Source organism: Dermacentor andersoni, chromosome 1 (assembly GCF_023375885.2).
Source record: "Dermacentor andersoni chromosome 1, qqDerAnde1_hic_scaffold, whole genome shotgun sequence".
Taxonomy (NCBI): domain Eukaryota; kingdom Metazoa; phylum Arthropoda; class Arachnida; order Ixodida; family Ixodidae; genus Dermacentor; species Dermacentor andersoni.
The window spans coordinates 238,427,470-238,443,981 of NC_092814.1; the positions used below are offsets into that span (position 1 = coordinate 238,427,470).

General features: G+C 47.5%; 1 long non-coding RNA gene across 1 annotated transcript; it reads left to right on the top strand.

The window, feature by feature from the left end:
* The first annotated feature begins 8,783 nt into the window (after positions 1-8,783).
* Positions 8,784-16,230, top strand: LOC140215303 (uncharacterized). The gene is made up of 3 exons (XR_011892258.1): positions 8,784-9,886; positions 9,973-10,149; positions 16,132-16,230. It is a non-coding gene; the product is annotated as an uncharacterized lncRNA (long non-coding RNA).
* Positions 16,231-16,512: the final 282 nt, after the last annotated feature.

Sequence of the window (16,512 nt, forward strand, 5' to 3'; positions counted from 1 at the left end):
CAGCCATAAAAAAAATCGTCAAGCGTACCGATCTTCTTAAAGGCAAATAGAAGCGTGTACAGTCTGTTTCACACTTAGGGGAAAACTCGGAACGTATTGCATCGCGATGCGGCAAGCAATGCAGTCGTGCGGTGGCAGCAGCTCGAGCAGGCGCAGACGCTCGAGGGGCGGAGTCGTGATCTGCGTCGTCTGCTACGGCGGCGCGCGCTGGCCGCATTTGTCGGGAAGCGTGCTACTGTCAGGGGCAGTGCACGTATATTTCTTCACTGTGTGTGCTACCGTAATAAGCAGCGACAAGACGCACCAAGATGTGCGCGCAACGTGTTCAGTCTTTGTTTGACTCGAAAGGAAAACAAAGCACTCAACAATGATAACTATGGGAGTCGAACACGATGAAAGAAACGGATACGATTAAATGAATGTTTTAGGTTCAGACAATGAGCTGGAAATGATTTTTCTCGACAATCATTCGCTACACCAGACAGACTCTGCCCGCCGGCGGGGAATTGGACACGTCACGCTCCGAACTTCAGTTAGTATCTCGTCATGTCCCCAGCGGCAGCGATGACAGCGCTCATCCTGGAAGGCAGTGAAGTGCAGAATTACTTGATCAGGGATGTGTTCATTCGCAGCACGTCTCAGTCGCTGACGATGGTGGATCGAAGCCTATCCTCGGGCGACTGATAGAGGGGATGGTGCGCCAGCGATACTTTCAACGAGCCCCAGACATTTTAAATGATGTTAGCGCCCGGGGATTGAGGCGGCCACTCCAAGAGACTGACTGGCGCGCTCTTCTAGCTGTTGTTGCACCACACGTGCAGTGTGGATCGGCGACCTATCGCGTTAGAATATATAGTCGCCTTCCAGAAACGGGCCGTCAATAATGTATGGAATCAGTACGTCGTCTATGACTGCCCTGCAGCGATGAACTTACCTTCGAGGCGTATAAGTTGGCGTCGCACAACGCATAGTAAAGAATACCGGCTCATTTCACGCCGTAACGATGAGATGAGTAGAACGCCGTTCTACTGATAGTAGAACGTTTCCCGACAATGCGGCCAGCGCGCGCCGCCGTAGCAGACGACGCCATTCAATATCCCGCCCCTCGAGCACCTGCGCGAGCTGCTGCCGCCGCCTGACTCAAGCGCTCGCCGCATCGCGATGCAATGCGCTCCGAGTTTTCCCCTAAATGAAAGGCTGTACACCGCCCTTCGAACGAAATCTCCACGCGCACACACGTAGGCACACACCGCGCGCGGCGCGAAACGTCCCCAAACACGCGCAGTGCAGGAGGCAATCAAGGCGGCGCGAACGAGAGATGGGAGAGGGGTACCACCCGCTAATAGAATTTTGCGTCGCATGCGGCGCTCTCAACGCCGGCGCAGCAGCGCCGCTCTCGGTGCCGTTCTTGTCCATAACAACGCCGCCATTGTGGCCCAAAAGGCGTGGCCATACAACCAAAAAAATAAATAAAAAAGCAGCAAAAAAATGAGAACCTACTACGTCACTTCCGCCACACTTTTCTCCTAGCGCGTGGAGGGGGTAGGGCCTCTCCTTAGTTTCCTTCCTCCGTGGAGGGAACAAACATTGGGGGAAAAAAAGAGTTTTTTTTAATTCAAGCGAGACACAGTTAGATTCATGCAACGAAAATAAAATTTCTGGTCAATTTTATATATTCGTGACGAGTTAGGAAATTCAAGTTCATTCCATTTTGTTATTATTAATAAATGCATTTATTTTCAGCGCCCATCGTTAGAGAGGGCATTGACGCCATTATCACTCGCAATGCAATGCACGTCTTGAAATGGGCAGAAAGGTGCACTCGTAAAGTTCACGTGTTGAAATACGCCCCCCTCACAGTTTGTGCTTTCTTGCTTGTCGAAGTTTGTCTGAATTTGGCGACGCGGGTAGCTTCATCGCTTCTTAATCTGTTCAGTCAAAAGTAGCGAGTTACGACCGCCAGATAATTGTATAGTTGTTCTCGTGCGACTGCGCCGGCCGACGGGCTTGGCGTCCGACGATAGGACCAGCACTCAACACCTAAGGCTTTCGTCGGCCTCCAAAGAAAGTACGTTCTGTGCAGGGGTGCGATTTCGACAACCGTACGGCTGGCTTTTCCTGCATCGCTTTCCGCGCTGAAAGCTCGAAACGCCCACCAAGTCGAATGGCGGGGAATTTGAATATATAGCTCCGAAAGCAGGCCACCAAAACAGATTTCGCGCCTTCGAAAACAAAATGGCGTCGCTTCTGCTTTTAACGGACATGGCGTCACATTATTTTTTCTTCCGCCGGAAGTGTTCCCACCACATACGGATGGCGCTAAGCCCCATGAACGGCCGATGGACCGCCATGTATTGAACGTATGGGCTCCTATGGAAGCTTCGCTACCAGGTGATTTACCTTGTTTATGCTTCCACCGTTCCGTCGAAACGTTCCGCTAGTGTGTGGTTAACGGAATGCCAGACACGTTCGGCGCTGCGACAGAATGCTCGCAACGCACGCTGCTTCGCTAGCTCTCGCTTGCGGTCGACGGCCAAGCGGCTAGCGGAGAGGTTTCGCGCTGGCGGGGGCGGGCTCCAAAACAATCGGAAGTGGACGATGTGACGTCGCAGCGTGACGCAGAACCAGTGAAGGCGGAGCTTAGCCATGATGGCTCTGCGAACGAGTTGAGGAGGAAAAGCATGGCTAGGGAGGAGGGTAACTTGTAATCGCTTGTAGTTCCATTAATGCATAGTATGCACGTGACGTCACATCCGCTGCTGTCGTCTGCTTCCGCCATCTTGGGGTAACTTATCAACAGGCGCGCGCATAGGCATATAGGTTCCCCAAGATTGCGCTGCTGTAAACCGGAAGTCACGGAATATCGTTGAATGACGTACGTGCATACTATGTATACGTAACGCTTCACTTAAATTGTGGTGCGAATGTTCTACTTAAGCTGTACCCTACGCGTCTCCAAACTTTATCCGAACCGTTTCAGGGGCCCGTTAATGGCACAAATTCACTATGGGGGATAGACCATAGGAGGGGGGAAGAGAGGGGTATATGAGTAGGTGTTTCGCCGGCGCACGCCCTTTCGCCCCCTGGATTCCGTTCGGCGTGAGCGGCAGCAGGAGCTCGCAAGAGAGCGGCAGCGTATACGTCGCACAAATCCCGAGTATCGAGAGCGAGAAACACAAGCCAGTGGAGGGAAGCCGCTACTGTCGAGGATCGAGAACGGGAAGCGCAAGCCAAGCGCCGGTGGAGGCAAGTCAACCCCCACTTTCAAGAGGAGGCAACCCAAGCCAAGCGCCAGCAGAGGCAAGCTAACCCCCAACTTCGAGAGTAGGAGGCAGAGCAGAGACGTCGACGCAAAGAGATTCCTCCCATGGAGGTGCCGATGGACGGTTCAAGAGAATTCCCCGACCGTGAGTGCGGCCACAGCTGCAAGGTGTGTGATAGGCTGTGGTTTGATCACAACCTCACACAACTGAAGAGTGTGCGCAATCCGGAACCGAAGCTCGAATCTAGCAAAACGACAACGAGACAAAATACTTTCGTGAAAATCACGCTAAACACGAGTTCAAACTTGAGAAAACGACCACCAGCTTCACTGTTTTGACAGCTTTCACTGCGTGGAACTGGCTTTACTTTTTCTTATACTTCCGTACTTTAAGTGTTGTGAATTAGGAAATAAAATCATACTTCATCAACATCTGTTTGGAGATCTACTTATTACGGTGCAAGAGCTTCCTTTCGCACGTGCTGTGGCAAAGGTTAGGAAAGTGACCGGGGCAGCGAAATTGCGATACGTGACGCTTCTGTCCAGGCGTATGCAGATAGCGAGAGTGCTGGGCTCTTATGTTTATTATGTGGCAAAATCAGAATTTATTGACAACTACGGCCATGCGATTATGGATCGGTGTCACGATCTGTTTAGCGCTGGTTCGTACGTTGACCAGCCATCAAATCATATAATTACTTCCAAACCACAACCGGTAGATCGAACTACCTTCGAGCGCGAATAGTGGGAACGGCTCGGTGCTCTTGCTTGTTATCCACGTGCCGTAATTTCGTCGCTCCAATCGCCGGTTACTCGCGCTTATCTTTTTCTCTTGCCACTGCACAAAAAAAAAAAAAATTACGCTAAGCTGCAAACACTAAATCGCAAACACTAAATCGGATTCTTGGCCGTTTGAAAACGTGTAAAATTTTGACAGCGGTTTCGGCGAGATTCTTTAGGTATTTGGAAACCCCTTTTCTATACGGGTTTTTACAGTGAAGCTGTATACCTCTACCGTCCAAGGAAATGTTCGTGTCGGCGTGGTAAGCAAAAAACTCCCATACTTGGGCCGATCCCGAAGATAGTGCAATACCGACCCGAGCCGCGGCGGAGGTGAAGCAGGCGTTAAGAGGAAGCTTTAGCTCGGGCCCAACATGTAAAACGCAAAAACGTTTTTGTGAATTATAACCCCTGGACCGATTTTAATGAAATTTTCGCCATTGTCATCCATAAAGACATTGCGTGTCAACATCTACAGCTACAAACGCCTCTTGAAGCAGTGGCGGTTCGAGCTGTTCTCCTAAACAAACTCATCACTATTAGCTCTCTTTACATACCCCCACATTACAAATTAACTAAACATGAATTCCAATCCTTTATAGATCAATTGCCAGAACCTTATCTTGTTCTGGGTGATTTCAATGCACACAGCAGCTTGTGGGGAGACTCTCGTATCGATGCCCGAGGTCGTCTCGTTGAACAATTCCTTTTTTCTTCAGGTGCGTGTCTGCTGAATAAGAAAGAACCCACTTATTACTCTCTTGCAAACAATACCTTCTCTTCAATTGATCTTAGCCTAGTTTCCCCGTCAATACTGTCTGAACTCGAATGGAAAGTTAAACAATCCTTACGGGAGCGACCACTTCCCCATACTGCTGAGAACATATAAAGAAAACGAATATCTACCACAGGCTCCTAGGTGGAAGATCGATACAGCCGACTGGGAGAAATTCCGAACTCTCACTAGTATCTCATGGAATCACATGTCTTCTTTAGAAATTGATGCTGCTGTGGAGTATTTTACAGCGTTCATTATAGATGCTGCATCAAAATGCATATCCGAAGCAAGTGGTTTGCCATGCAAACGACGTGTACCGTGGTGGAACAACGAATGTACGATCGCCCGTAGGAAACAGAACAAAGCATGGGGATCGTTACGCGCCTCTCACACTGCAGAGAATCTTATTAACTTCAAAAAAGCAAAGTCTCAAGCTAGGAGAACGCGCCGACAGGCCAGAAGAGAGAGTTGGCAGAAGTTTTTATCGGGTATCAACTCTTATACAGATGAGGCGAAAGTCTGGAACAGGGTTAACAGGATAAAAGGACGACAAACTTATTCACTCCCCCTTGTAAACACACAAGGCGATACCCTGCTTGAACAAGCAGACTCACTTGGCGAGCACTTTCAGAGCGTGTCAAGTTCCACCAGTTATTCCAAACCCTTTCTCAAATATAAACAAATACAAGAATGCAAGCCACTCGTAAGAAAGTGTCGGCAGAATGAACCGTTCAACCGCCCCTTTAGTATTGCAGAGTTGAGAGCTGCCTTGAGCGCATGCAAGAGTTCTGCACCGGGATCTGATAGAATCATCTATGAAATGCTGAAAAACTTACACAATGACACGCAAGTTACACTACTTACACTTTTCAACACTATCTGGAACGCAGGGTACCTTCCGACCGCATGGAAAGAAGCCATTGTGGTCCCTGTTTTAAAACAAGGCAAATATCCTTCCTCAGTGGCAAGCTACCGCCCGATAGCCCTCACAAGTTGCATGTGTAAGGTGTTTGAAAAAATGGTAAATCGGCGACTCATCCATTTTCTTGAACAGAACAAAATGCTTGATCCCTATCAGTGTGGCTTCCGAGAAGGGCGCTCCACAACCGACCATCTTGTACGTATTGAAGGAAATATCCGGGACGCCTTTATACATAAACAGTTCTTCTTATCGATATTTCTCGATATGGAAAAGGCGTATGACACAACGTGGCGATACGGGATCTTGCGAGACTTATTGGAAATGGGCATTCATGGTAATATGCTAAACGTAATAAAAAGCTACTTGTCCAATCGCACTTTCCGGGTAAAAGTTGGCAATGTCCTGTCACGTCCTTTTACACAAGAAACTGGTGTACCCCAGGGTGGCGTGCTCAGTTGCACACTCTTTATTGTTAAGATGACAACACTTCGTGCATCCTTACCGCCGGCCATTTTGTATTCCGTCTATGTGGACGACATTCAAATAGGTTTCAAATCCTGTAACCTCGCAGTGTGCGAGAGACAGGTACAGCATGGTTTGAACAAGGTGTCAGGGTGGGCAGAGAAAAATGGATTTAAAATCAATCCTCACAAGAGTTCTTGTGTTCTTTTTACACGAAAGAGAGGCCTGGTCCCGGATCCTTGCTTAGAACTGTGTGGACAACAAATTCCTATCAACAAAGAGCACAAATTCCTAGGTATTATACTTGACGATAGACTCACTTTCATTCCGCACATCAAATATCTCAAAGAAAAATGTCTAAAAACAATGAACTTAATGAAACTTCTATCCAAGACTACGTGGGGTAGTGACAGAAAGTGTCTAATGAATCTCTACAAGAGCCTAATACGGTCACGATTGGATTATGGGGCCGTAGTGTATAACTCTGCCGCCCCGAGCGCGCTAAGGATGCTGGATCCTGTCCATCATCTAGGTATCCGCCTAGCCACTGGTGCTTCCAGAACAAGCCCGATCGAAAGCCTATATGCCGAATCGAATGAGTGGCCGCTTCACTTACAGAGATCATACGTCAGCTTTACTTATTTCCTTAAAGTGCACTCCATTCCTGAACACCCATGTTTTAATACCATTACCGATATGACGTATGCTACACTCTTCCGCAACCGTCCGTCTATAAGACAACCTCTCTCGCTGCGTGTGAAGGAGCTTAGCGATGAAATGGATCTCGCATTCCTCAAGCTTCCCTTAATGCACCTAACCAAGCCCTTACCTCCTTGGGAGTGGCAGGTGATAGAATGTGACCTATCTTTTCTAAAAGTCACAAAACACGCTCCAGAGGTCGAAATAAGAATGCATTTCCTAGAAATTCAGTACAAGCACTCGTGCACAGACTTCTACACAGACGCTTCTAAGTCACATGCCGGAGTGTCCTATGCAGCCGTCGGTCCATCCTTCTCCGAATCTGATATACTACATCCAGAAACAAGTATCTTTACGGCAGAGGCCTACGCTGTATGGTCGGCTGTAAAGCATATAAAGAAATCAAAACTCCAAAAAGCTGTTATATATACAGACTCCTTAAGTGTGGTGAAAGCCTTAATGTCACCCTACAAACATAAAAACCCTGTACTTACTGAGGTCTATTCCGACCTGTGCAAAGCTTATCTATCTAACCAGCAAATCATCATATGCTGGGTACCCGGCCACAGGGGAATCGAAGGTAACGTTTTGGCAGACCAGATGGCTACGTCAATTACACTCCCTGCTGATAATAATACTGCTTTGGTGCCTCTCACAGATCTGAAACCTTACATACGAAAGAAACTGCGAAACCACTGGCAACGCATGTGGGACGCAGAAATAAATAATAAACTGCACGTTATAAAGCCACAGTTAGGTTTTTGGCCCTCCCCCTCCACAACAAGATCTCGGCGAACAGATGTCCTGTTCTGTCGCCTCAGAATAGGACACACGTTTGGCACCCATAATTATCTGCTTACTGGAAGTGAACCTCCAATCTGTGGTAGATGCGGTGAGAGGCTGACAGTCCTCCATGTCTTCTTGGAGTGTCGGAAAGCTGAAACTGAAAGAAAGAAACATTTTCCGCTAGCATACCGTTATTACATCCCTCTGCACCCGGCTATGTTTCTTGGTCATGAACCGCTTTTTAACACCAAGGCAGTCCTCGACTTCTTAAAAGATGTAGTTCTACACGTCATAAGCCCATTAAATTCGTAGAGCATCCTCGCTCCAGAGGATGCCGCTGCGATAATTGTTTTGAATAACACATGCCTCCAGGCCCTTGTGTTTCAAGGGCTCTAAGGAGGCAGTAGTGCTCTAGCATATCTTATATAATCTGATATATCTTTAGACATCATATCATTCTTTTTAAATGTGTCTTATTGTTCATAGTACACTTCATAAGTCATCGCCATAATCTTATTATACAGACTTTACGCACTTTAGCGCTACCATTTTTAAGGCCCCTCTACAGCCACGTCACACCAACTTCATAGTACTCATGATTTCACTGCAAACTAATTAACATGGACAGGGCGCTCTTTGGCCATATCTGGCCCTTGCGCCACTAAACCATACATATCATCATCATTTTAATGAAATTTGTTGCATTTGAGAGAAAAAGTTAAATTCTAGTGACTGTTGGAAGCGGAATTTCGATTTAGGGCCTGACATTTTTTTTTAAATTTTCAAAAGTACCAAAGGTTGAAAAATATAGAAGCATGAAGTTTACAGCTTTATAGGTCTGCATCAAGAACAGATATCGCGGTTCTGTAAACGGCACTCATTAGATCATTCAAAGCGGACAAATTCGATATGTCAATTTGTATCTTACGTGAATTTGTTACGTTGTTTACAAGGGTTCTGCAAAAGCTATATTTACATATTACTGATTTTTTTTTAGATTCACGTATAATGCACTAATTTTGTCCGCTTTAGATGTACTATCATATGCAATTCACAGAATTGTGATATCATTTTTCCTTGCTGGGTTACGGCGTTGTAAAGTTGATAGTTTCGTTTTCTGAAAATTTTCAATTTTCGCCAATTTTTAATAAAAAATTTACGACCTAAATCAAAAGTTCGAACAAACCTCGCCAAATTTGGTGCAGTGGTTGCCGAGAAAAACGAATTCTCCTTTTATATGTATTTAGATAGGAGCACCCGAGCTAAAGCTTCCTAGCTCTTAAGCACTCCCCATACGTGGGCCGATCCCGAAGACAGTGAAATGCCGGGCCGACCCGCGGTGGAGGTGCAGTTCGCCATTAAGGGGCCCACACACAGCTTCGCTGGTCATCCTTCACAGAGTGGAAGTTTTTCCCCCTCTCCCACTCTTTTCATGTGTGTGATTTTTTTTTTTTTTTTAGATCTTTCTGTCTCCCCTTTGCCAGTGCCGGGTATCGAACTGGTTATCTACCGGTTAACCTCCCTGCCTTTCGCATCTCTTTTATCTATCTCTCTCTTGTGACGTTTTCAAAACCGGATTTCGGCCGTGTATAAAATGAATTCAAGCCGCATATTGTATCCTACTATAGTAGGATACAACTTAAAAAAAAAAAAGAACAGCAGATCCCGGCCACGGCGGCCGCATTTCGATGGAGGCGGAATACGAAAACACCCGCGGTACTTAGATTTAGGTGCACGTTAAAGAACCCCAGGTGGTCCAAATTTCCGGAGTCCTTCACTTCGGCGTGCCTCATAATCAGAAAGTGGTTTTGGCACGTAAAACCCCATAATTCAAAAAAGAAAAGAAGCAGTTGACAACCAAGGCACACGGACCGCGTGGGTACGGTGAGCCACCGTAGCGTGGGGTTACGAGACACATGGGGAACCAGCGCTGGAGTTTTCACGCCGCCTTCAGCGCCACCCTGGCGGTCAGAACGTGCACAATGCAGCCGCTCCCGCGGACGAAAATTGCTACTGGTAGCGGTGTTGCGTGCGCTGAAAATCGAAGTAAAACAAAAGGACGCTGACGGTACTGTTGCGTATACAAGTGTCACAGCTACGTCGGAATGAGGGAGGATGTATCCTTCTGCGTCTTTCCATCTAAACCCTACGAACAAGAACGGAGGCGGCGTTCGATCCAAGCAGTCAGGCGAGCGGAGTAAGTTCCCGTCTTGTCGCCCTGTCAAGCAGTGTCGAGCTGGTTTCTAAATCGAATTTCGCGTGTGTGCTTGGTTTATTCGATAGTGAAGACGGTCAGCCATGGCAGCCAGTACCAAACAGCAGAATCTGCAGTCGGCATTTTGTCGGAAACAAAATGAGCAATAGCATGCACCATCCGGCATATGTTCCAACTATTTTTCCTTCGCAATACCACCGCCAAGCTCCTTCCAATGTCACCACACCAAGCGAACGATACGAAAGGTAAATAGTTTCCATTCATTGCCAAGAATTATGTGGCAGGGAAGCTGCCTTGTAATACGAGTTGTGTGCGCATACTGCCGGCGCACGCGCGACTAAGCCGCCTATGTGTTTTTAAAAATGCGCATGCGGATGAGGACTCGGCGCTGAGATGCATCCGGTAAATTTATGTAATTAGTGCTAAATGTAGCCAGGGTTGTTAGGGATCAAGCAGCGGAGCACTCAAACCATTGCTTGCCCGAGTCAGCTGATGCGATAAAGCTTTCTTCTCCATTGACTGCTGTGGCGAAGTAACATCAGAATTTCTTATGTCCAGCCAGAGAAGTATGGAATGTCTTCAGGCCAACTGATACTTCCGAAACCATAGCGCAGCAAGATCGGCGCCGTAGCTACTAGATTTGCGAGGCAGGCTGCCACACAAGCATGGGAACGGCACACGGCGCAACCGTTCAATAAACGCACGTGCTCGCCGCGACACACTGTGAAAAGTATATAAAGCTTAAGAAGCTTCTTTCGTCATTTCTTCACTTGATGGCGCTAGCTTTTAACGAAAACTTTCCACTTGAAGCGGCGCGAAAACGGAAACATGCGAACTATGAAACGGCCGCGGACGTGTCGTCTGGTCGAGCGGCTGGAATATGCCGCGTTTCGTCGCCAGGGCGGCGTGCAACGCACTCTTTTCATGCTTGTATGATAAGCATGGAAAGAAGGTTACAACGAAGCAATTTAGGTTATAATCTGTCGTACAGATTAGGCGAAAAGGTTGTTGAGCAACGACTACCGGGTTTAATGTATGCGGACGATATTGTACTGTTAGCAGATAGCCAGGAAGATTTGCAAACTCTGGTTAATTACTGTGGAGACGAAGGAGACAGTTTAGGTTTCAGTTTTAATGCAGCCAAGTCCGGTGGGATGTTTTTCAACGATACCACTGATCAGGAGCTTACAATACAAGGCTATGGAATACCCCGAGTGGCCGAATACAAATATCTCAGGGTATGGATAAACAAAGGGCAGATGTACTCGGAAAAGCACGAACAGTCTCTCATAGCAAAAGGGCGAAGAGATGCCGGGATAATGAAACATAGGGCATTGTGGGGGTACAACAGGTATGAGGTACTGATAGGTATTTGGAAGGGAGTAATGGTGCCGGGGCTTACTTTCGGAAATGCGGTCCTGTGTTTAAGGGCAGAGGTTCAGCCGAGACTAGAAGTAAATCAGAGAGCTGTGGGAAGGTTAGCACTAGGTGCCCACAGGAAAACCACAAACGAAGCAGTACAGGGAGATATGGGCTGGGCATCGTTCGAAGCACGGGAAGCTCAGAGTAAAATCCTATATGAAAAACATCTGAGGAAATTGGACGATAACAGGTGGGCAGCTAAGGTGTTTAAATACCTATACAGAAAGAGCGTTGACTCACAACGGCGGAAAAGAACTAGGAAGCTAACCAGTAAGTATGCCAGACACGAGGACGAAGAAAGACAGAGCATTAAACGACCGGTTAAAAACGCGGAAGGTAACATTTGGATAAATTCAATGGAAAAGAAGCATAGCGTTGAACTACGTCGATACTGGAAGAGTTTTATGATAACTCAAGAGGCAATGCCCTACTCTTTGAAGCTAGGTCAGGATGTCTTAGTTGCGGAGCTATAAAAATAAATTTAACGAAGAAGAAGCCACATGTACTGTGTGTGGTAAATATGTAGAAACAATGGAACACCTCATACTAAAATGTGATGGTATCAAGCCCGATGTCGATGCGGCCAGTCACCCTTCCTGAGGCCCTAGTGTTCAGAGATAATAATAGTCATGTAAATAAATATGCGGTGGAAATTAGCAAAAGGCGATTGGAGGATTGGTGGCTCAAAAGCAGAGGGGTGACATAAGGTTAAAAGGGTAGGAAGACGTATTTAAAGAAAATCGAGAAATTCAATAACACACAACACAGATAAAAATAAAAGGCAAAATAAAAATCTGAGCATGGTGGCAACTGCCATCGCCCCGTTTCAATGGGGACGCTCCTACCTTCCATCCATCCACCCATCGACGCGCCGCCTATCCAGCGCTGGTTCCCCATAGGCAGAGTCACATATTCAAGGAGCAAAAGTCCCCAGATTTTCTCTCTCGCACCCACTCTTACTCGCGCCTGCGCACGAACGGCTGGCGATCCCTCAAACGAACTTCTCGTGCGCCTATCTTGGAGCTAAATTGCAGATGCATTGCAATGGCTTCTGTAGCTTCTGTACGCTAGCACTCACTTTCTTTTTGAAGCGCTAACGTCGCAATATAGCCGCCAAGGGCCAATAAAATTTATTAGTCGAAAAAATTCGCAGCCCCACGTCACGTTTCGTCATCTTAATGAAAATGCAAAATTGCATTTTGCAAATACTTAGTTTCCCGGCACAAATTTCAAGGCACATGAGCTCTTCACAGCCAATCAGAAAGTCAACACGGCGAATAATGGCGGCCGTGCAGCCGCCATGCGTGTCGAGAATTGAGTTTCTTGAAGAGTTTGCATGGTATTTTCATTGGCGAAAGTGATGAGGAGTGCAACATACATGGACAAAGTGTATGGAGTCCGAGCTCTCTTCAAAAGTCCACGCTACAGTTCATTTCACTGCCGAGTCCGTTTTACGCATGAAACTTCAATGCCAACTGAAGTGAAACTTGAGAGTAAATAGTTGCAGCGAAGCAAGCGCTTTATTTCAGTGCAATAAAGAATTAGGCTTTCACCTTTCCACTATAACAGACGAGTGAAAACGTATAAAATTACGCGCTTATAATTTTATTTTTGTGGTTACCGCCTTATTTAGGTAACAGGGAAAGTTTGAAGTACGAATTATTTGCAGCCTTGCGGAGGAACAGTGGCTGGCGGTTATTAGAGTTGGTGTCGGACGATCCCACCGCTGTTACCAGTTGTAGGAGTTGTCGGACGATCTCGCCGCTGCCACCATTTGTAAGATTTGGAGTCGGGCTTGTAGGACGATCGGAGGAACTTGGGGCGACAGGACTAGGCGAGCAGGATTTATTTACATTATTTACATTTGAACATGGGATACATTTACACAGTCTAGCGTGACTCCCAAATGGAGCCCGCAAGACGAACATACAGCACACAGCTTACGAGCACACAGCTCACGAGTACATTTCGAGCACAGAGCACGACGACGAGCACGACGACGAGCACTCCCTAGCCGCCGGCAACAGCTCGTTATATCCACTTCGTGTTCCCTAGATCCCTAGGTGAGGAAAACGTTCGACCAGTCAATTCGTAGAAAGTCCTCGTGGTCGCCTTTGTGAGAAGGGGGTAGGGGTTTTACACACACACACATGCCGCACACGTTTCAGTGCTCTCTCCGAGGGCCGACGACCTTTGCAGCGCAGTCGTCGTGGTATCCATTGTCCTGCGTCCCTGTAGTCAGGTGGTCACGCCCGAACCCAGCCGGCGTCTCTACATTCCAGAGCTGCCGTAGCCCGCAGTTCTCCAAAGGAAGTTCACGGTTGGTTAGCGCTGTCCTCGCTGGTTCTCTGAAGGGCGCCACCACCCCGGATTGATCGACGCACCTGTAGCGGGCTGAAATAGCTGCAGGCCGATGCTAACACGGTTATGAGGGCGTGGACGAGGCATCACTGCAGGCTTGAGTTGTATAAATGGCCAGACACGCCACCGAAGCGAGCGGGGTAAGCTACTTTGGAAGAGTTAACTGCTGGGCTAGTCGGTGATCCTGCATACTGAAAAGATTTTGCGCCAAAAAACAACACACACAAGAAAGACGACGACACCACGGGCGCTACTTCAACTGTTTAATGAGGGTGAAAGCACGTCTGAATTAAAGCACAACAACACACACGTCGTCTTTCTTGTGTGTGTTGTTTTTTGGCGCAAAATCTTTTCAGTATTGGGTAAGCTACGCATGTGAAGTTCACCTGTATGGCGACCCAGCTCTCTCTCTCTCTCCCTTTTTGATGTAGCCTTCGTTCTTGCGTTACTTCTGCACTTCGACACGTTACCACTACAATACTAGACTACGGCAGGATGAGAAATTTTGTTTGGCAGTCTGTGACGCATTTCAAGCAATTTAGGCGTATATATACAGCACGGAACCGAGATTTGTGACGCATTTAGCGAAAAACAGCTCTGCCGTCCTGGCACAGTTGAGTTAATGACTCGTACTGGAATATGTATGCGGCGCTTTCTATGGGCCCTAACATTCTTATTTCGGTAGTTTTTGGGCACGCTCGCCGCACCCAGCTTTCTGACGCAGTTAGCGAAAAGTAGTTCGGCCGTGTGACGCAGTTAGTTCTGCGTGTACTGCATCTTACTGGGACAACGCTTACTCTGACCCCCAACATTATTGTAATTCGTTACTTTTTGGGATATTTTTGACGCAGTTAGCGAAAACCAGCTTAGCCATGTGATGCAGTTTCGCGTGTACTGAATCTTACCGGGACAAGTTCGTGACGCTTTCTTTGTTATTCATTTCGTTACTTGTTGGGATACCTTGAGGCACGCTCTCCGCGCCTGGCGCTGCGACGCAGTTAGCGAAAAGCAGCTCGACCGTGGTGACAAAGCTGGTTTGGCGTGTTTTATCGGGACAAGTTTGTGACGCTTAATTTTTATGGCCCTGCAACAACATAGGCCTTCTTTCGGTACTGTTATGACTGCAGTAGACAACATGCTGTTTTTCACGCGCAAGAGTAGCACGCGAGAGCCATGCTGGGAAGATAGTCGGAGGACAGTTCCCACGCAATGCGGGGCCTTGCTAATTTTCCCGTAACGTGCTCCCCTCGTCAGAGAAAAAGCGCCACAAAGGGAAGAATTGAGTTGCCACTCCAGGGGAGGCCGAGACGACGCGAAGGACTCGTGGACGTTCCCCGGAAGAAAGCAGCTACGAACTGGTGCCTACCTTCTACTAAAAAGCAGTGGAGAAAACAAGCTGGGAGTAGAAGATCTCTCCCATTCCCTCGGACAAACCCTCTTTCCACCTTTGCGCCCGCAAGAACTTGGGGGAGGGGGGCGGGGGGTCACCGGTCCGATATTCCATGTGCGACAGTGTTGTATGTGCTTCTTGATTGGCTGTCGGCCTGGTGGGTGGTGACCTGTGTGTGATACAGGTGTGATCACAATTTTTGTGTGAGTGTTTGAACAGAGGTGTTATATTAATGACGGTGCCGAGAAAGCTTAACAATTAAGCTGCTCTGGGCCACGGAAACTAGGCTCATCCAGACGCTTGTTGCTAAACACTTGATTTTTTTGTTCTGTTTTACCTATTCAACGTTGTAAATAAGTTTTGTTCGAGTGCCAGTAAACCTGTTGGTTATCGTTTTCCCAACTTCCGAGCATCTGGTTTCTTCAATCCGAATCCTCCGCCACGCTACCATAAAGAGCCGGGTACGAGACATAACCTAGCGCCGCAACAGTATACAGCTGATCGAAAACACGAAGACCGATCGCCAAGAGTGATAACACGGGAGTGTGTTGCTTGCGCCGGCAGAACGCGGAAAAGATAACGCCGAGGAGCTCAAAAACCACGAACTTGTGTAACTAGAAAATTCTGTCTTCTGAAACAGGCTTTGCACCCACGCATTTGCCTTGAGTGCGAGTGTGAGGCATTCTGCGAGCGTCTAGTATGGTCTGGTTGAGAGGCTGTGTTGTGGTCACCTCTGTGGTGTACGTAGCATACCATCCCTTCGGCTGAGGCCAAGTTGTTTTGGAAACGTACGCGCAGTCGCCCGTGTACTTGTGCTCTTAAATACAGGAAATAAGGCTCGGGAATGGGGGAATGCTTAGTTGGATGCTTTCGCGATATGTACGGTATTGTTTGGGATGAGTCGGATGTTTTTCTACGCCATGTATGTAAAAGCGAATTGATTTTGTTTGCAATGCCACCCATTCACCACTTTCGCACGTTTCGCCTCTACACGCATTATTAATATAAGGTGTTAATACGAAAATGACACACGCTTGTAATTTTTTTTTTTCAGCCGATGCCGTCCGATGGAGCTTTGTGCGGGAACTACTGCTGCTTACCTGGTGCCCCAACATTGGATGAATGCACGAAAAGCCCGGAGCGAGCATTTATATAGAACAAAATAAATAGTTAATTTCACAAGGCGTCTTGCGTCTGCTTTATGAAATTGCACGAGGCACAGATTCGATGGAGGCTTTTAGAGATCGTTCGCAATCATTTTTACTAAATACCGCGCGTGGTTGAGCAGTAGCAAAAACAAATGGCGCGCTGATCAGCGCAGCCGGCATAATACGTTCCAGCAAGCGTTCAAAACGCGCGCGCCCAAAACCGAAACCGGAAGTGTGGTTCAAGTATTAATGCCGGCGGCTTGGTGCACTACATGGTGCACTATTAC